The sequence below is a fragment of the Ambystoma mexicanum genome, chromosome 1q (genome assembly GCF_040938575.1).
Source record: "Ambystoma mexicanum isolate Mex_15411 chromosome 1q, UKY_AmexF1_1, whole genome shotgun sequence".
Lineage (NCBI taxonomy): Eukaryota > Metazoa > Chordata > Amphibia > Caudata > Ambystomatidae > Ambystoma > Ambystoma mexicanum.
Window position 1 is genome coordinate 1,554,615,461 of NC_090922.1, and position 20,882 is coordinate 1,554,636,342.

A 20,882-nucleotide genomic window follows, 5' to 3' on the forward strand; every position below is an offset into this window, starting at 1 on the left:
CGGGACCACTGTAATCAGAATGCAAAATAGTGTTATAATTATCAACATATATTTCGTATATCAAATCCTTCTATGTATCATTTTAGTCTCTATCGCTATAATATCATCAGCTTTGGTGCAGGAAGAAGCAGAAGTAAGTATAGGCATTGTCTGCAATGTTTTTCTCGGCAATATTCGTCACAAATAATTTCTTCACAGCAGCCCGTTTAGACAGCAAAGCGTCCAAAAAAACAGCAAAATGTCTGGGCCAGTTCTCGTTAGCCTGCTTGATAAAGGAGTAGCAAGCTTATTGTGACTCTGCACAGTGCTCCAAAACGTTAGAGCAAGCATAAATTGTGTTGGTACCATATGCGCCCCGCTTGTCCCCACAGGGTGATCACATTGGTCATTCACTTTTCAAAGGTAGCACCGGGAAGCCGCGTTCCAGAGCCTTCAATTTGATGCAGATTGATACAGCTCCCACGCTCCACTTCCCTAGGCTTCCGATTCCCAATTCATCCGTGTTGGGAATGGAGGAAAAACAAACACGCAGATCAGATCACTTCCGACTTAGAGAACGTAGGTTGTACCTCATTGCTCCAGGTACTGTGTGATCAATGAATAATGCATTTTCACTTCCGGAGGCAGGCTTAGTGTCAGCCTGTGATGATGCAGCAAGTGATGATGCAGGCTCAGTGTCAGCCTGTGATGCAGCAAGTGAAGATGCAGGCTCAGTGTCAGCCTGTGATGATGCAGCAAGTGATGATGCAGGCTCAGTGTCAGCCCGTGATGCAGCAAGTGATGATGCAGGCTCAGTGTCAGCCTGTGATGCAGCAAGTGAAGATGCAGGCTCAGTGTCAGCCTGTGATGCAGCAAGTGATGATGCAGGGTCAGTGTCAGCCTGTGATGCAGCAAGTGATGATGCAGGCTCAGTGTCAGCCTGTAATGCAGCAAGTGAAGATGCAGGCTCAGTGTCAGCCTGTGATGCAGCAAGTGATGATGCAGGCTCAGTGTCAGCCTGTGATGATGCAGCAAGTGATGATGCAGGCTCAGTGTCAGCCTGTGATGCAACAAGTGATGAAGCAGGCTCAGTGTCAGCCTGTGATGATGCAGCAAGTGATGAAGCAGGCTCAGTGTCAGCCTGTGATGATGCAGCAAGTGATGATGCAGGCTCAGTGTCAGCCTGTGATGCAGCAAGTGATGATGCAGGCTCAGTGTCAGCCTGTGATGATGCAGCAAGTGATGATGCAGGCTCAGTGTCAGCCTGTGATGCAGCAAGTGATGAAGCAGGCTCAGTGTCAGCCTGTGATGCAGCAAGTGATGATGCAGGCTCAGTGTCAGCCTGTGATGCAGCAAGTGATGAAGCAGGCTCAGTGTCAGCCTGTGATGCAGCAAGTGATGAAGCAGGCTCAGTGTCAGCCTGTGATGCAGCAAGTGATGATGCAGGCTCAGTGTCAGCCTGTGATGATGCAGCAAGTGAAGAAGCAGGCTCAGTGTCAGCCTGTGATGATGCAGCAAGTGAAGATGCAGGCTCAGTGTCAGCCAGTGATGATGCAGCAAGTGAAGATGCAGGCTCAGTGTCAGCCTGTGATGCAGCAAGTGATGATGCAGGCTCAGTGTCAGCCTGTGATGCAGCAAGTGAAGATGCAGGCGCAGTGTCAGCCTGTGATGCAGCAAGTGATGATGCAGGGTCAGTGTCAGCCTGTGATGCAGCAAGTGATGATGCAGGCTCAGTGTCAGCCTGTGATGCAGCAAGTGAAGATGCAGGCTCAGTGCCAGCCTGTGATGCAGCAAGTGATGATGCAGGCTCAGTGTCAGCCTGTGATGCAGCAAGTGATGATGCAGGCTCAGTGTCAGCCTGTGATGCAGCAAGTGATGATGTAGGCTCAGTGTCAGCCTGTGATGCAGCAAGTGATGATGCAGGCTCAGTGTCAGCCTGTGATGCAGCAAGTGAAGATGCAGGCTCAGTGTCAGCCTGTGATGCAGCAAGTGATGATGCATGCTCAGTGTCAGCCTGTGATGCAGCAAGTGAAGATGCAGGCTCAGTGTCAGCCTGTGATGATGCAGCAAGTGAAGATGCAGGCTCAGTGTCAGCCTGTGATGATGCAGCAAGTGATGATGCAGGCTCAGTGTCAGCCTGTGATGCAGCAAGTGATGATGCAGGCTCAGTGTCAGCCTGTGATGCAGCAAGTGATGATGCAGGCTCAGTGTCAGCCTGTGATGCAGCAAGTGATGATGCAGGCTCAGTGTCAGCCTGTGATGCAGCAAGTGATGATGCAGGCTCAGTGTCAGCCTGTGATGCAGCAAGTGATGATGCAGGCTCAGTGTCAGCCTGTGATGCAGCAAGTGATGATGCAGGCTCAGTGTCAGCCTGTGATGATGCAGCAAGTGATGATGCAGGCTCAGTGTCAGCCTGTGATGCAGCAAGTGAAGATGCAGGCTCAGTGTCAGCCTGTGATGCAGCAAGTGATGATGCAGGCTCAGTGTCAGCCTGTGATGCAGCAAGTGATGATGCAGGCTCAGTGTCAGCCTGTGATGATGCAGCAAGTGATGATGCAGGCTCAGTGTCAGCCTGTGATGATGCAGCAAGTGATGATGCAGGCTCAGTATCAGCCTGTGATGATGCAGCAAGTGATGATGCAGGCTCAGTGTCAGCCTGTGATGCAGCAAGTGATGATGCAGGCTCAGTGTCAGCCTGTGATGCAGCAAGTGATGAAGCAGGCTCAGTGTCAGCCTGTGATGCAGCAAGTAATGAAGCAGGCTCAGTGTCAGCCTGTGATGCAGCAAGTGATGATGCAGGCTCAGTGTCAGCCTGTGATGCAGCAGGTGATGATGCAGGCTCAGTGTCAGCCTGTGATGCAGCAAGTGAAGATGCAGACTCAGTGTCAGCCTGTGATGCAGCAAGTGATGATGCAGGCTCAGTGTCAGCCTGTGATGCAGCAAGTGATGATGCAGGCTCAGTGTCAGCCTGTGATGATGCAGCAAGTGAAGAAGCAGGCTCAGTGTCAGCCTGTGATGCAGCAAGTGATGATGCAGGCTCAGTGTCAGCCTGTGATGATGCAGCAAGTGATGATGCAGGCTCAGTGTCAGCCTGTGATGCAGCAAGTGATGATGCAGGCTCAGTGTCAGCCTGTGATGATGCAGCAAGTGATGATGCAGGCTCAGTGTCAGCCTGTGATGCAGCAAGTGATGATGCAGGCTCAGTGTCAGCCTGTGATGATGCAGCAAGTGATGATGCAGGCTCAGTGTCAGCCTGTGATGCAGCAAGTGAAGATGCAGGCTCAGTGTCAGCCTGTGATGATGCAGCAAGTCATGATGCAGGCTCAGTGTCAGCCTGTGATGCAGCAAGTGATGATGCAGGCTCAGTGTCAGCCTGTGATGCAGCAAGTGAAGATGCAGGCTCAGTGTCAGCCTGTGATGCAGCAAGTGATGATGCAGGCTCAGTGTCAGCCTGTGATGCAGCAAGTGAAGATGCAGGCTCAGTGTCAGCCTGTGATGCAGCAAGTGATGATGCAGGCTCAGTGTCAGCCTGTGATGCAGCAAGTGAAGATGCAGGCTCAGTGTCAGCCTGTGATGATGCAGCAAGTGAAGATGCAGGCTCAGTGTCAGCCTGTGATGATGCAGCAAGTGATGATGCAGGCTCAGTGTCAGCCTGTGATGCAGCAAGTGATGATGCAGGCTCAGTGTCAGCCTGTGATGCAGCAAGTGATGATGCAGGCTCAGTGTCAGCCTGTGATGCAGCAAGTGAGGATGCAGGCTCAGTGTCAGCCTGTGATGCAGCAAGTGATGATGCAGGCTCAGTGTCAGCCTGTGATTCAGCAAGTTATGATGCAGGCTCAGTGTCAGCCTGTGATGATGCAGCAAGTGATGATGCAGGCTCAGTGTCAGCCTGTGATGCAGCAAGTGATGATGCAGGCTCAGTGTCAGCCTGTGATGATGCAGCAAGTGATGATGCAGGCTCAGTGTCAGCCTGTGGTGCAGCAGGTGATGATGCAGGCTCAGTGTCAGCCTGTGATGCAGCAAGTGATGATGCAGGCTCAGTGTCAGCCTGTGATGCAGCAAGTGATGATGCAGGCTCAGTGTCAGCCTGTGATGATGCAGCAAGTGATGATGCAGGCTCAGTGTCAGCCTGTGATGCAGCAAGTGATGATGCAGGCTCAGTGTCAGCCTGTGATGCAGCAAGTGATGAAGCAGGCTCAGTGTCAGCCTGTGATGCAGCAAGTGATGATGCAGGCTCAGTGTCAGCCTGTGATGCAGCAAGTGATGATGCAGGCTCAGTGTCAGCCTGTGATGCAGCAAGTGATGAAGCAGGCTCAGTGTCAGCCTGTGATGCAGCAAGTGATGATGCAGGCTCAGTGTCAGCCTGTGATGCAGCAAGTGATGATGCAGGCTCAGTGTCAGCCTGTGATGCAGCAAGTGATGAAGCAGGCTCAGTGTCAGCCTGTGATGCAGCAAGTGATGATGCAGGCTCAGTGTCAGCCTGTGATGCAGCAAGTGATGATGCAGGCTCAGTGTCAGCCTGTGATGCAGCAAGTGAAGATGCAGGCTCAGTGTCAGCCTGTGATGCAGCAAGTGAAGATGCAGGCTCAGTGTCAGCCTGTGATGCAGCAAGTGATGATGCAGGCTCAGTGTCAGCCTGTGATGCAGCAAGTGATGATGCAGGCTCAGTGTCAGCCTGTGATGATGCAGCAAGTGATGATGCAGGCTCCGTGTCAGCCTGTGATGCAGCAAGTGATGATGCAGGCTCAGTGTCAGCCTGTGATGATGCAGCAAGTGATGATGCAGGCTCAGTGTCAGCCTGTGATGCAGCAAGTGATGATGCAGGCTCAGTGTCAGCCTGTGATGCAGCAAGTGATGATGCAGGCTCAGTGTCAGCCTGTGATGCAGCAAGTGAATATGCAGGCTCAGTGTCAGCCTGTGATGCAGCAAGTGATGATGCAGGCTCAGTGTCAGCCTGTGATGCAGCAAGTGAAGATGCAGGCTCAGTGTCAGCCTGTGATGATGCAGCAAGTGAAGATGCAGGCTCAGTGACAGCCTGTGATGATGCAGCAAGTGATGATGCAGGCTCAGTGTCAGCCTGTGATGATGCAGCAAGTGATGATGCAGGCTCAGTGTCAGCCTGTGATGCAGCAAGTGATGATGCAGGCTCAGTGTCAGCCTGTGATGCAGCAAGTGATGATGCAGGCTCGGTGTCAGCCTGTGATGATGCAGCAAGTGATGATGCAGGCTCAGTGTCAGCCTGTGATGATGCAGCAAGTGATGATGCAGGCTCAGTGTCAGCCTGTGATGATGCATCAAGTGATGATGCAGGCTCAGTGTCAGCCTGTGATGATGCAGCAAGTGATGATGCAGGCTCAGTGTCAGCCTGTGATGATGCAGCAAGTGATGATGCAGGCTCAGTGTCAGCCTGTGATGCAGCAAGTGATGAAGCAGGCTCAGTGTCAGCCTGTGATGCAGCAAGTAATGAAGCAGGCTCAGTGTCAGCCTGTGTTGCAGCAAGTGATGATGCAGGCTCAGTGTCAGCCTGTGATGCAGCAAGTGATGATGCAGGCTCAGTGTCAGCCTGTGATGCAGCAAGTGAAGATGCAGACTCAGTGTCAGCCTGTGATGATGCAGCAAGTGATGATGCAGGCTCAGTGTCAGCCTGTGATGATGCAGCAAGTGATGATGCAGGCTCAGTGTCAGCCTGTGATGCAGCAAGTGATGATGCAGGCTCAGTGTCAGCCTGTGATGATGCAGCAAGTGAAGAAGCAGGCTCAGTGTCAGCCTGTGATGCAGCAAGTGATGATGCAGGCTCAGTGTCAGCCTGTGATGATGCAGCAAGTGATGATGCAGGCTCAGTGTCAGCCTGTGATGATGCAGCAAGTGATGATGCAGGCTCAGTGTCAGCCTGTGATAATGCAGCAAGTGATGAAGCAGGCTCAGTGTCAGCCTGTGATGATGCAGCAAGTGATGAAGCAGGCTCAGTGTCAGCCTGTGATGCAGCAAGTGATGATGCAGGCTCAGTGTCAGCCTGTGATGCAGCAAGTGATGATGCAGGCTCAGTGTCAGCCTGTGATGCAGCAAGTGAAGATGCAGGCTCAGTGTCAGCCTGTGATGATGCAGCAAGTGATGATGCAGGCTCAGTGTCAGCCTGTGATGCAGCAAGTGATGATGCAGGCTCAGTGTCAGCCTGTGATGCAGCAAGTGATGATGCAGGCTCAGTGTCAGCCTGTGATGCAGCAAGTGATGAAGCAGGCTCAGTGTCAGCCTGTGATGCAGCAAGTGATGATGCAGGCTCAGTGTCAGCCTGTGATGCAGCAAGTGATGATGCAGGCTCAGTGTCAGCCTGTGATGCAGCAAGTGATGATGCAGGCTCAGTGTCAGCCTGTGATGCAGCAAGTGATGGTGCAGGCTCAGTGTCAGCCTGTGATGCAGCAAGTGATGGTGCAGGCTCAGTGTCAGCCTGTGATGCAGCAAATGATGGTGCAGGCTCAGTGTCAGCCTGTGATGATGCAGCAAGTGATGATGCAGGCTCAGTGTCAGCCTGTGATGATGCAGCAAGTGATGGTGCAGTCTCAGTGTCAGCCTGTGATGATGCAGCAAGTGATGGTGCAGGCTCAGTGTCAGCCTGTGATGATGCAGCAAGTGATGATGCAGGCTCAGTGTCAGCCTGTGATGATGCAGCAAGTGATGATGCAGGCTCAGTGTCAGCCTGTGATGCAGCAAGTGATGATGCAGGCTCAGTGTCAGCCTGTGATGCAGCAAGTGATGATGCAGGCTCAGTGTCAGCCTGTGATGCAGCAAGTGATGATGCAGGCTCAGTGTCAGCCTGTGATGCAGCAAGTGATGATGCAGGCTCAGTGTCAGCCTGTGATGCAGCAAGTGATGATGCAGGCTCAGTGTCAGCCCGTGATGCAGCAAGTGATGATGCAGGCTCAGTGTCAGCCCGTGATGCAGCAAGTGATGATGCAGGCTCAGTGTCAGCCCGTGATGCAGCAAGTGATGATGCAGGCTCAGTGTCAGCCCGTGATGCAGCAAGTGATGATGCAGGCTCAGTGTCAGCCCGTGATGCAGCAAGTGATGATGCAGGCTCAGTGTCAGCCCGTGATGCAGCAAGTGATGATGCAGACTCAGTGTCAGCCCGTGATGCAACAAGTGATGAAGCAGGCTCAGTGTCAGCCCGTGATGCAGCAAGTGATGATGCAGGCTCAGTGTCAGCCCGTGGTGTCAGCCCGTGATGCAGCAAGTGATGAAGCAGGCTCAGTGTCAGCCCGTGATGCAGCAAGTGATGATGCAGGCTCAGTGTCAGCCCGTGATGCAGCAAGTGATGATGCAGGCTCAGTGTTAGCCCGTGATGCAGCAAGTGATGATGCAGGCTCAGTGTCAGCCCGTGATGCAGCAAGTGATGAAGCAGGCTCAGTGTCAGCCCGTGATGCAGCAAGTGATGATGCAGGCTCAGTGTCAGCCCGTGGTGTCAGCCCGTGATGCAGCAAGTGATGAAGCAGGCTCAGTGTCAGCCCGTGATGCAGCAAGTGATGATGCAGGCTCAGTGTCAGCCCGTGATGCAGCAAGTGATGATGCAGGCTCAGTGACAGCCCGTGATGCAGCAAGTGATGATGCAGGCTCAGTGTCAGCCCGTGATGCAGCAAGTGATGAAGCAGGCTCAGTGTCAGCCCGTGATGCAGCAAGTGATGATGCAGGCTCAGTGTCAGCCCGTGGTGTCAGCCCGTGATGCAGCAAGTGATGACGCAGGCTCAGTGTCAGCCCGTGATGCAGCAAGTGATGATGCAGGCTCAGTGTCAGCCCGTGATGCAGCAAGTGATGATGCAGGCTCAGTGTCAGCCCGTGATGCAGCAAGTGATGATGCAGGCTCAGTGTCAGCCTGTGATGATGCAGCAAGTGATGATGCAGGCTCAGTGTCAGCCTGTGATGCAGCAAGTGATGATGCAGGCTCAGTGTCAGCCTGTGATGCAGCAAGTGATGATGCAGGCTCAGTGTCAGCCTGTGATGATGCAGCAAGTGATGATGCAGGCTCAGTGTCAGCCTGTGATGATGCAGCAAGTGATGCAGCAGGCTCAGTGTCAGCCTGTGATGCAGCAAGTGATGATGCAGGCTCAGTGTCAGCCTGTGATGCAGCAAGTGATGCAGCAGGCTCAGTGTCAGCCTGTGATGCAGCAAGTGATGATGCAGGCTCAGTGTCAGCCTGTGATGCAGCAAGTGATGATGCAGGTTCAGTGTCAGCCTGTGATGCAGCAAGTGATGATGCAGGCTCAGTGTCAGCCTGTGATGCAGCAAGTGAAGATGCAGGCTCAGTGTCAGCCTGTGATGATGCAGCAAGTGATGATGCAGGCTCAGTGTCAGCCTGTGATGCAGCAAGTGAAGATGCAGGCTCAGTGTCAGCCTGTGATGATGCAGCAAGTGATGATGCAGGCTCAGTGTCAGCCTGTGATGCAGCAAGTGAAGATGCAGGCTCAGTGTCAGCCTGTGATGATGCAGCAAGTGATGATGCAGGCTCAGTGTCAGCCTGTGATGCAGCAAGTGATGAAGCAGGCTCAGTGTCAGCCTGTGATGCAGCAAGTGATGATGCAGGCTCAGTGTCAGCCTGTGATGCAGCAAGTGATGAAGCAGGCTCAGTGTCAGCCTGTGATGCAGCAAGTGATGATGCAGGCTCAGTGTCAGCCTGTGATGCAGCAAGTGATGATGCAGGCTCAGTGTCAGCCTGTGATGCAGCAAGTGATGATGCAGGCTCAGTGTCAGCCTGTGATGCAGCACGTGATGATGCAGGCTCAGTGTCAGCCTGTGATGCAGCAAGTGATGATGCAGGCTCAGTGTCAGCCTGTGATGCAGCAAGTGATGAAGCAGGCTCAGTGTCAGCCTGTGATGCAGCAAGTGAAGATGCAGGCTCAGTGTCAGCCTGTGATGCAGCAAGCGATGATGCAGGCTCAGTGTCAGCCTGTGATGCAGCAAGCGAAGATGCAGGCTCAGTGTCAGCCTGTGATGCAGCAAGTGATGATGCAGGCTCAGTGTCAGCCTGTGATGCAGCAAGCGAAGATGCAGGCTCAGTGTCAGCCTGTGATGCAGCAAGCGATGATGCAGGCTCAGTGTCAGCCTGTGATGCAGCAAGCGATGATGCAGGCTCAGTGTCAGCCTGTGATGATGCAGCAAGTGATGATGCAGGCTCAGTGTCAGCCTGTGATGCAGCAAGTGATGATGCAGGCTCAGTGTCAGCCTGTGATGCAGCAAGTGATGATGCAGGCTCAGTGTCAGCCTGTGATGCAGCAAGTGAAGATGCAGGCTCAGTGTCAGCCTGTGATGCAGCAAGTGATGATGCAGGCTCAGTGTCAGCCTGTGATGCAGCAAGTGAAGATGCAGGCTCAGTGTCAGCCTGTGATGCAGCAAGTGATGAAGCAGGCTCAGTGTCAGCCTGTGATGATGCAGCAAGTGATGATGCAGGCTCAGTGTCAGCCTGTGATGATGCAGCAAGTGATGATGCAGGCTCAGTGTCAGCCTGTGATGATGCAGCAAGTGATGATGCAGGCTCAGTTTCAGCTTGTGATGCAGCAAGTGATGATGCAGGCTCAGTGTCAGCCTGTGATGCAGCAAGTGATGATGCAGGCTCCGAGTCAGCCTGTGATGCAGCAAGTGAAGATGCAGGCTCAGTGTCAGCCTGTGATGATGCAGCAAGTGATGAAGCAGGCTCAGTGTCAGCCTGTGATGCAGCAAGTGATGAAGCAGGCTCAGTGTCAGCCTGTGATGCAGCAAGTGATGATGCAGGCTCAGTGTCAGCCTGTGATGCAGCAAGTGATGATGCAGGCTCAGTGTCAGCCTGTGATGCAGCAAGTGATGAAGCAGGCTCAGTGTCAGCCTGTGTTGCAGCAAGTGATGATGCAGGCTCAGTGTCAGCCTGTGATGCAGCAAGTGATGATGCAGGCTCAGTGTCAGCCTGTGATGCAGCAAGTGAAGATGCAGGCTCAGTGTCAGCCTGTGATGCAGCAAGTGATGATGCAGGCTCAGTGTCAGCCTGTGATGCAGCAAGTGAAGATGCAGGCTCAGTGTCAGCCTGTGATGATGCAGCGAGTGATTATGCAGGCTCAGTGTCAGCCTGTGATGATACAGCAAGTGATGATGCAGGCTCAGTGTCAGCCTTTGATGCAGCAAGTGATGATGCAGGCTCAGTGTCAGCCTGTCATGCAGCAAGTGATGATGCAGGCTCAGTGTCAGCCTGTGATGATGCAGCAAGTGATGATGCAGGCTCAGTGCCAGCCTGTGATGCAGCAAGTGAAGATGCAGGCTCAGTGTCAGCCTGTGATGCAGCAAGTGATGATGCAGGCTCAGTGTCAGCCTGTGATGCAGCAAGTGATGATGCAGGCTCAGTGTCAGCCTGAGATGCAGCAAGTGAAGATGCAGGCTCAGTGTCAGCCTGTGATGCAGCAAGTGATGATGCAGGCTCAGTGTCAGCCTGTGATGATGCAGCAAGTGATGATGCAGGCTCAGTGTCAGCCTGTGATGATGCAGCAAGTGATGATGCAGGCTCAGTGTCAGCCTGTGATGATGCAGCAAGTGATGATGCAGGCTCAGTGTCAGCATGTGATGATGCAGCAAGTGATGAAGCATGCTCAGTGTCAGCCTGTGATGCAGCAAGTGATGATGCAGGCTCAGTGTCAGCCTGTGATGATGCAGCAAGTGATGATGCAGGCTCAGTGTCAGCCTTTGATGCAGCAAGTGAAGATGCAGGCTCAGTGTCGGCCTGTGATGCAGTAAGTGATGATGCAGGCTCAGTGTCAGCCTGTGATGCAGCAAGTGATGATGCAGGCTCAGTGTCAGCCTGTGATGCAGCAAGTGAAGATGCAGGCTCAGTGTCAGCCTGTGATGATGCAGCAAGTGATGATGCAGGCTCAGTGTCAGCCTGGGATGCAGCAAGTGATGATGCAGGCTCAGTGTCAGCCTGTGATGCAGCAAGTGATGATGCAGGCTCAGTGTCAGCCTGGGATGCAGCAAGTGATGAAGCAGGCTCAGTGTCAGCCTGTGATGATGCAGGTTCAGCTGGGCCAAGTTGAGGCACTTTTGGCCCTCTTTCCCTCGTTGCAATCTCCCCAGGCCATTTCTCAGGCTTAGGAAGCACTTTTAGCAGAGAACTGGCAATGGTGTCTTTGTGATCGAGTGCAGCTGTTTCTTTCTCCTCTTTTGGATCAAGAAGCTCTTTCAAAGGGAATGGAATTCTTTTTGTATGCGTAGCATGGATTCACGCCTTGCGACCATCCACTCGAACTGCAGTCTGTGCCACCAGGAGGATCTGATATGGTCCCTTCCAACACGGTGCAAGTGAAAACTTCCTTTCAAAATTCTTCACCAGAACCCAGTCTCCTGGCTGCAGACAATGCCCAGGGCCGCTGTATTTGACAGGAAGAGCCTCCTGCACCTGCTGATGAATCGAACACAATTTCTGAGTTAACAACTTACAATAGGTGCTGAGCAAAGGGTATTCAATTTCATTTAAACGCTTAGGCTCTGGGGCACACCAAACATTTGTGCGTCTCCCCATCATGATTTTGTATGGGGGGAGTCCAGTCCTTGCCTGTACTGATGTTCGCATGCACAGCAAAGCTAATGCAGCGCAGCAGGCCACTTCAGCTGACTCCCTGAACATATTTTGCTAATTTTGTTTTTCAAAATACTGTTCTGGCGTTCCACAAGACCGGCACTCATCGGGTGTCTGGCCAAGTGGAATCTCTTGTCAATCTGGAGGCCTGTACAAATCTGTAGCAATATGGCGGCAACAAAATGCGGGCCGTTGTCTGACCATATGACTCGTGGCAGGCCAAAACGGGAGAAATATTCTTTCAACATCACTTTCGCTGTGCTCATTGCAGTGCAATCTTTAAGCGGATAGGCCTCCACCCATTTGCTAAATGCACAGACCACTACAAGGACGTATTTAAGATTCTGACACCTTTCCATTTCTATGAAGTCAAAATGGATGACTTCAAAGGGCATAGAGGGGGGGCCAAAACTACCTACTGGAGTAGTTGTTCCTTTTCCAATGTTATGTTGCAAACATGTCATGCAGTTCTGAACCAGTCTGTCAGCAGTTTTTCTAATGTGTGTATTCTGCCATACTGTGTCTAAATGTTGAATCATTTTCCTAGCACATATATTTGTGGGGCTGTGGGCCATCGTGACCATTGATGTTACATAGGCGTTGGGCAGCATCCATTTTTGACTCTCCTTGTCTACCCAGCAACCCTCTGTGTCTAATTCTGCTGTACCCTCAGACCAAGCTTTTATTTCATCTGCAATTGCTTCTGTTTGCATCTCCTTAACTGTGGCAATACCATTTTCTATCATGCAAGGTACTTCTTCTGACCTCTCAATACACATTTTTGTATGCAGATCCGTGGCAGTTTGTTTCGCAATTTTGTCTGAAAATGTGTTTCCTTTTCCAACGTTACATGTTACTTTCTTATGCGCTTTGCATTTTATTATTGCTAATCATTTTGGACGCGCAAGTACAGACAACAATCTTGCTGTCAAAGAACCATGTTGAATCTTGGTTCCATGTTACGTCAGAAAACCCCTCTCAGCCCAGAGTCGACCAAAATTGTGTACCACCCCAAATGCGTACTGACTGTCAGTGTATATGTTTATATTCAGGTTTTCAGAAATTTCACATGCTCTTGTTAAAGCTATTATCATCACAGCCTGTGCTGAATTGTATGGGATTCTTTTACTCTCAACAAAACTTTTTAGTGTTGTGATGGCATATACAGCAGTTCATGTACCATCGGGTAATTTAAAACAGGAACCGTCACAAAACAGTTCTCCATCTGGCTCTTTCTGTTGGGTGTCTGTAAGGTCAATTCTTCCTTTCGTTTCTTGCTCAGTAACCAGTAAACAATCATGGAGGGGTTCCTATTCACCATTCTTTCATTGGGAGGGGGCATTATTTCAGCCAGATTCAAAGCGCACCATCTCAAAATTTGAATATGCGGTGCAAATAGAACTATTTCATATCTCGTCAGTCTGGCTGATGTAAGATGTTGTGTCTGCATTCTATTTAAAAGAACGTCTACTGCGTGAGGCACCATTATGGTTAAGGCGTGACCCAAAACCATTCCCTCAGTTTGTTTTACTGATGCGGCAGCTGCAGCAACAGCTCACAAACAGCGCAGCAAAGCGCATGCAACAGGATCCAGCGCAGAAGAAACATAACCGCATGGTCTATTTCTTCCTCCTTGTTCCTGAGTCAAGACAGCCAAAGCACAAGCATTGCTCTCATGCACAAATAATTTGAAATCCTTTTCATAATTTGGTGTGCCCAAAACTGGAACTGAGCACAATGCAACTTTGAGCAGATCAAATGCATCTTGACATCCCACGCTCCATGGTAAAGGGAAAGCAACATCCTTCTTTATCAGTGCCACTATTGGTTTCACAATCATGGCGAAATTCGCGATCCACTGCCTGCAATATGAAGCCATGCAAATTACAGCTCTAACTTCCTTCTGTGTCTTTGGAATAGGCATACCAGAGATGCTTTCTATTCTTTCTGGTGTCAGTCTCCTCACCTCTTTCGAAAGGAGGTAGCCCAAGTAGGCCACTTCCTTTCGACAATACTGGAATTTTTTTAATGAGGCTTTATGCCCAGGTGCTGCTAAATGTGTCAACAATTTAACGATACTCTCTTTCAAATGTCTTCTGTGACAGCAGCAATCAATAGGTCATCAATGTATTGTAATAATACACAACCTGTTGGTAATTCTAACATGTCTAGTTGTTCCTTTAATGCTCTACTATAGATACTCGGGTTCTCAGTGTAACCTTGTGGAATTTGTGTGAATGTAAATTAACCTCCTCCTAGTGTAAAAGCAAACCAATATCTGCTATATGGATGTACTGGAATACTGAAAAAATCGTTCTTCAGATCTATAACACTAAAATGCGATGCAGATGCTGGAATCATAGTTAAAATGGTAGTCACGTCTGGGACTAATGGAAATTGGGGATCAACTACTTTATTCAATCCGCGCAAATCAATTATGACATGGTACGGTATGTCATTACCTCCTTTCTTATAAACTGGAAGAATTGGACTATTGCACGTGTTACCTGAAATCTCTTCAATTACGTTTTGTTTAATCAAATCAGAAACAATACATTTTAATACTTTCTCCCCTTCCACCGAGACCTTATACTGTGGAATACGTGGTAATGTAATTCCTTCTTTTAAATTCTTTTTACTGGTTCTACCTTTAAAAAGCCAACATAATTATCATTCATTGCCCATATGCAAGTCGGAACCTTATTTAATTCAGTCGGTAATGGTTTAGACAAAAATTGTGATAGTGCCATTTTTTGTGGTGATATTGTCAAATACACTCCATCAGGAGAACAATGAATAACCGCACTCAATTTCTTTAACAAATTTAGACCCAATAGATTTTCGCTGCAATTTTGTGACAAACGGAATGGGCAAGACTCAGTGAATGGACCTAGTGTTATAGGCACTGATTGTGACACCGGGCTAATTACTGGTGTACCTGCGAACCCTACTGAGATGTTGTTTTGCCCTGACAGTGGTATTTCTGGAACCAAGTGATGGTCAATTGAGCATTTATGTGCACCCGTGTCCACTAGAAAAGTGCGCTCCCTATTCCCAACTTTCATTTCTACGTAGGGCCCTTTCTGGTCTATGGGAATAGGTACTGGTTCCAACCCCTGTCTTGGGGTGTCCTAGTAAAACAATACATCATCAGATGTAAAGACGCCAGAGTAGTATGCATTGCCCTGATTATCAAAAACATTTCTTTCTCCTGTACTATTCTGCTGCTGCTGGTTTTGGTTCTGATTTTGGTACTAATTATTATTCCCCTGGCTATTTTGATTTTGTGGCAAAAAGAGAGAAAATAACAAATTCCTGGTTTACGGAAGAGCTAGCCACTCTACGTATCAACAAACGCCGAGCGCTAGCCAATTGGCAATCCTTGCCCAACCAGTCCTGCCTAAATGAATTTAAAGAGCTAAAAAGCTCAACCAAAACTATCCTACTAGGTGACCTCAACCTGGGACTACATGATCCCAAGGACAAAGTAATAAATGATCCCACGTATAAAAAGGCCATATTCATAGCCAAATCTGAATCCTTCAATCATACAATTATCAATGCCAAATCAAAAACCAAGGAAATATTCACTATCTTCAAAGATCTTACCACCCCCGCTGCTACCCAGATGAAATAACTAAAGACAAAGCCTGCAGCTCCAGCATCCAGTGTGCTCTAATCAACAAAGTCAAAATGTTCCAAGACAAAATAAGAACTCATCGCAATACCCTTCCCAACCAAGACATTCCACACCTGCCCTCTCCACCTAAACCTCTCTCTCAAATTCCGCTCTTCGTCTTCAGAGACGTCACAGAAACAGAAGTTGCTGACCTCCTCAAACATATCAAACCTTCTACTTGCAAGGGTGACATATGTCCCCCCACCATCATTAAAGAATGCGCAGACGCACTCACCCCCATCATCACTGCATTTATCAATGCATCCTTCTCTTCTGGCATAGTACCACTAAGCCTAAAAGAAGCATGGGTTCGTCCACTCTTAAAAAGTCCCACCCTAGACCCTACTTGCCCCAACAACTACCGCCCCATCACAACCATTCCCTTCCTCCTTAAAATCCTGGACAAAGCAGCCCACATCCAAATCCAATGGTTTTTGGAATCCAATGCCATCATTGGTAGAAGACAATCAGGCTACCGCAAAGGCCATGGTACAGAAACCACCCTCGTAGATCTTAAGAACCAAATCACCAAAATAATGGATAATGGTAAACCTGCTCTCCTACTTCTGCTCGATCTCTCTGCTGCGTTTGATCTTGTGGACCACGAAATCCTCACCTCCCACTTGTCCAACGCAGCCCACTTCTCTGACAAAGCCTACTCCTGGATAACCTCTTTCTTAGAAGGAAGGGCTCTTAGTCTGAAAAACAGAATTACCTTTGGCCTAGCCCCACTTGTGCAACCACTTGCTAGTCGCCAAATCTACCTCTGGGGCGGTGTGGATCACTGTGCCCCCCTGCTCTTGTATCTCAGGGCGATTGTGCACTGTGTTACTCCTAGGCTACTATGCTATGGACACACAAACATACCCTAATACCATAACCCTAAGAATAAACACAAAACGAAATATCATACATGACAAACACACCAAATACTAAGAATTGACATGAGAAATAAGATAACAATGGACACAAATGAAAACACACAAGTCAGTTTCAATTATAATACAATAGAATACATGTTTTCATGCACAGCAAGGCATGATGCAAACACTACCATAATGCAAAACCCAAACTTGCCCCTTTTTTGCTCTGGGTGCAAATCTACAATGCAATGCAATTACTGTAAGCCTTACAGACTTCTAATGCAAGCAATCTAATAGCAATTATCCAGTCCTGCTCGATCTATCATGCTAATGCAGCCTAGTAATAACAAATGCAGCCTAGTAACAATTCGCAAGCGTCAGCATTCAGCATTCCTCTCCAATCCACACCACACACCACACATCACACTCTCTCTGTTAGACAATCCCTGTCTGATTTCCCCTTCTATTAAACCAAAAGCTCTGTGTTAGTGTCTGTCCTAATTCCCCATTGCACGTGCCTTATTCAGATCAATTAGGCCTCATATCAGCAATACTCCCCTCTGCCATCTGCAAGCTTCCCATTCTCGTCTCTCTCTTCTTCCTTGCAACCAGTCTGGTCACTCGAACTGCCTCAAGCCTCTGCCAAGCCCTCAAACTCTGCTCTCATCAGAATGCTTCCCCAAGCTGCCGAACTCCCAAAGCCTTCTGATTCTGCTGCACCCAAAACGCTTTTCCCTCAATGGCAACTCTCGCTCATGCCAACCAAACGTCTCCCAAAGTACATCTCATCTCATGCCAACTCTCTTCCAAAACGCCTCTCCTATCTCAGACTCCAGCATACACTCCTACTGCTCAGTTATAGTGTCAAATGACGTACATAAATCTGTATGGTTACATTAAGCATTCACTCGTTTCTGTCAAACCAGCATTTCTGAATCCGGACAGCGCCTGGAAGTCTGTTACGCATGTCTTGTTCTGTTCTCAGTCACTGCGTGTTCTGTCATTGTGATATCTGTACATCATATCTTGTACATGCTATCTGTGTTACGAAACACCATCCTCCCATCTCCCATATTTCTCCATTCACTCCACTGAAATCCCTCTTTCCGTCCATGCATGTCTCTGCCTGAAGCAACTCACTCCCTGCATAGCTCCCACCTTTTCTTGTCTGTGAACAACCATCCAGGGCCTGTTGAAGCCTCCTTCTCTGTCTCTACTAAGGCAAGATTCACGTTATCTCTGTCTGCCAACCAAACTGTTTACGCATTCCTTGTTCCAGTGTAACTCAAAACATTCTTCCGCCGTGGCGCAGCTCTTCTGTGTGTCTTCATGGCTTCAGAATGGCTTAGGAGCCATCTACATGCATTCTAGCATTTTCTCATTCTCTCTCTCAACTCAAGCGCTATAACCTAGCTAAATGCATACTCTAAGTGCATACTCATGCGTGTCTCCGTGTCTCTACAATGCATACATAATACATAATAACATCTGTCTTTCTCTACATGTCTCTATATGTCTCTACATGTACTTCAAATATAACAGCCCTTATTCTCTAGCAAATGCAAATGAGTGAATACTATGGATAGTCTAATGTCACTACTAATCAGAATGAAATGATGGATAACTAATCACTAAATGAGTCACGAATTACTAATTATTCACTAAATGAGTAATGGATTTCTAATGATAACATACCAGGCCTCTTCATATAATATCTGGTTTTACAGGGCTATGAATGTCGACTCTGACCAGGCCCACGCCGCCCCTACAACTATTAACTGTGGAGTCCCCCAAGGTTCATGTACAGCACCTACCCTCTGTAACTTGTTCAGCAAACCTCTCTTTGACTTGCTGGATGCGTTCGGCATAGCGTACACGAACTATGCCGACGACACCCAAGTCCTCCTCCCTCTCACTGGAGAATACGACCATGATGCAGCAGCACTTCTCCAGATATACGCCGCCATCCAAACCTCGATGGCAATCAACGGTCTTTGCTTAAAAGGGGATAAAGCTGAGATCATCATCCTGGGCCCCAAGAAAATTATCTCTAAACTCAACACTAAATACACTAATTTCACCATCGACCACACTATCATACCAGTCTCAACATCTGTAAAGACCCTTGGAGTCTACTTAGACTCCACACTATTAATGACAAGACAGGTCAGCGCCATCGCCTCCACCTCCGCTCATACCACCAAACTTATAACCGCCATAAAACCCTTTCCAACCACTCAAAACTGCCTATCCATTCCCAGAGCTACAATAGGAGCCAGACTACACTACTGCAACGCCCTGCTGGCAGGCACCTCCACTAAAAACATCAACAGGCTCCAAACAATAAAAAATAACGCGCTCCGCACAACCCTACACATTCCAAAGAGGGACCACATTTCCCAGATCAAACGCGATGCCCATTGGCTGCCAGTTAAGGAAAGGATCAACTTCAAAATACTCACCATCACACACAAATGCATCAATCTCTCTGCCCCATCCTACCTATCAGAAACCATTTCCAAAAACACCTCTGCCTGTCCCACTAGAAGCCCCCTTGCTAACCAACAGCGTATACCTTACATAAAAAGAGCCAATGCCGGCGGCATTGGATTCCCTCACATAGCACTCAAACTTTGGAATGCCCTACCTCACACACAGAGAGCAGAACATTTTCTGCTCACCTTTCGCAAATCTCTCAAAACCACATTATTCATATAACACTCTCCACACTACTGCTTGGTCCATCCGATATTTAGCACGGTACCTACCAGAGCCCAGGCACCATGTAACACAAATGATCTGAAAATTCAAACATATGTAACCATAAGATGAATCTGTAACGTAACTGCTTAGTGTAACCACCTTGCATTCCTTTGTAACCAGCAATGTATTTCTGTAACAGCGCCACAATACCCCAGGCTGATGTGCGCTTTAAAAATACGAACAAATAAATAAATAAATACATTGTTTCCTTAAAATCAGTGGTCAAAGTGGGTGGGAGCGGTGGTCCTCTACTTTTTAAAAATTACGTTTATTTTAAAAAGAAATCGTTCCGGTATGGCTACATTTTAACAGTGCAGGAAGAAGTTGAAACTGCACCAAACGTTCCCTTAAAGAGCAGGCACTTTCTTTAGGGGTTTGGATTGCGCCTGGAAGGACATGGCGATGGGGTTTGGATTGCGCCTGGAAGGACATGGCGATGGGGTTTGGATTGCACCTGGGAAGGACATGGCGATGGGGTTTGGATTGCGCCTGGGAAGGACATGGCGATGGGGTTTGGATTGCGCCTGGGAAGGACATGGCGATGGGGTTTGTGGGGAGTTGGTGCGGGCCAGCACGGAACATAGTTCCAATTCTTCTTTTCATACACTTTGACCACTGCCTAAAATCATAAATCTGGCCAGTTACAATGCAGTCTTCTGTAATAGTGTGCTCTTGGTCACTTGTCGCGATGTCACAGTGAGATCACACACTTTTGCTAAGCACTGGGCCAAGGATTGTAACCCTCTCTGAACTGTAGGTACTTGACCTACATATATTCTGAGCTTTACTTGGTACGCATATTTAGATTTTGCCTTTTGAGGACTACAATATGTATATTTGTGTTACATTGTTTACTTAAAAACACACAAATCACAAAGTAAATCAACCTGACAATATGTCATTTCTTGTAGAAACATGTTATGCCAAATTAATATAATTGTACACTTATTTTCCCCATCCTGAATGGAATGTCCTGGAAGACAAAATAATGATAGCCTGAAAATATCCTGTTGCTCAGCACTGTGCTTTCAGAACATTAAGAAATACAGGTTATTTTATTTAAGTGTGGTGAATCACCTGCGACCAGTGATAGCACGCAGCCTCTGTGGGGAAATCACCTGGGGCCAGTGATGGAATGCAGCCTTTGTGGGGGAATCACCTGGGACCAGTGATGGCATGCAGCCTCTGTGGGAGAACCACCTGGGACTGGTGATAGCATGCATCCTCTGTGGGGGAATCATTTGGGACTGGCGATAACACGCAGCCTCTATGGGGGAATTCCCTGGGACAGGTGATAGCACGCAGCCTCTGTGGGAGAATCCCCTGGGATCGGTGATAGCATGCAGCCTATGTTTAGGAATCACTTGGGACCAGTGATGGCACGCAGCCTCTGTGTGGGAATCACTTGGGTGTTATGATTACTGCAAATTGCTTAAAGCGGTAGTTAGCCTCAGTAAATATCAAAGGTTTAAACCCGCTCACCTTGACAATTCAGAGATCCAATATGGAAGAGACAAATGCAGCAGTGAAAGTTCCCCTGAGACAGTCCTGGCTCCTCCAACCCGGAAAGAGAAGAAACCGGGGGAGAGGATAGGATCGCCAGGGAAACCCTCTAATGGGAAGAAGACCCTGGTCGAGTCTGGAATCTCGTCGATCGGGAAGTAGTTGTAGCAGAAGAATCCTTGAGAGGTGGTTTCAAACGGAAGTTGCACAGGATATCCCTTCTGAGTAAACGAAAGGAATAAGATAGTATCAGAGAGATGGAAAAGGTAAGACAGCCAAAATAGAAGGCAGAAGGGAAAAGCTCTCACCCTTGGAGGGAAGGATTGGGACTGAAACTTCGGAACTGGACTTCGGAAGAACAAAGGAAGAGAGGCAGGTCATCTGCAAGAACAGACAGGTAAGTGATCCTAATCGGGGCTAGAAGGGAAGACTCAGGGAATAAGGAACTTACCCAGACGGGTTTCAAAGCGGAAGGTAATGCCGTGGAGGAGGTTCTATAGACGGCTAAGTTAAG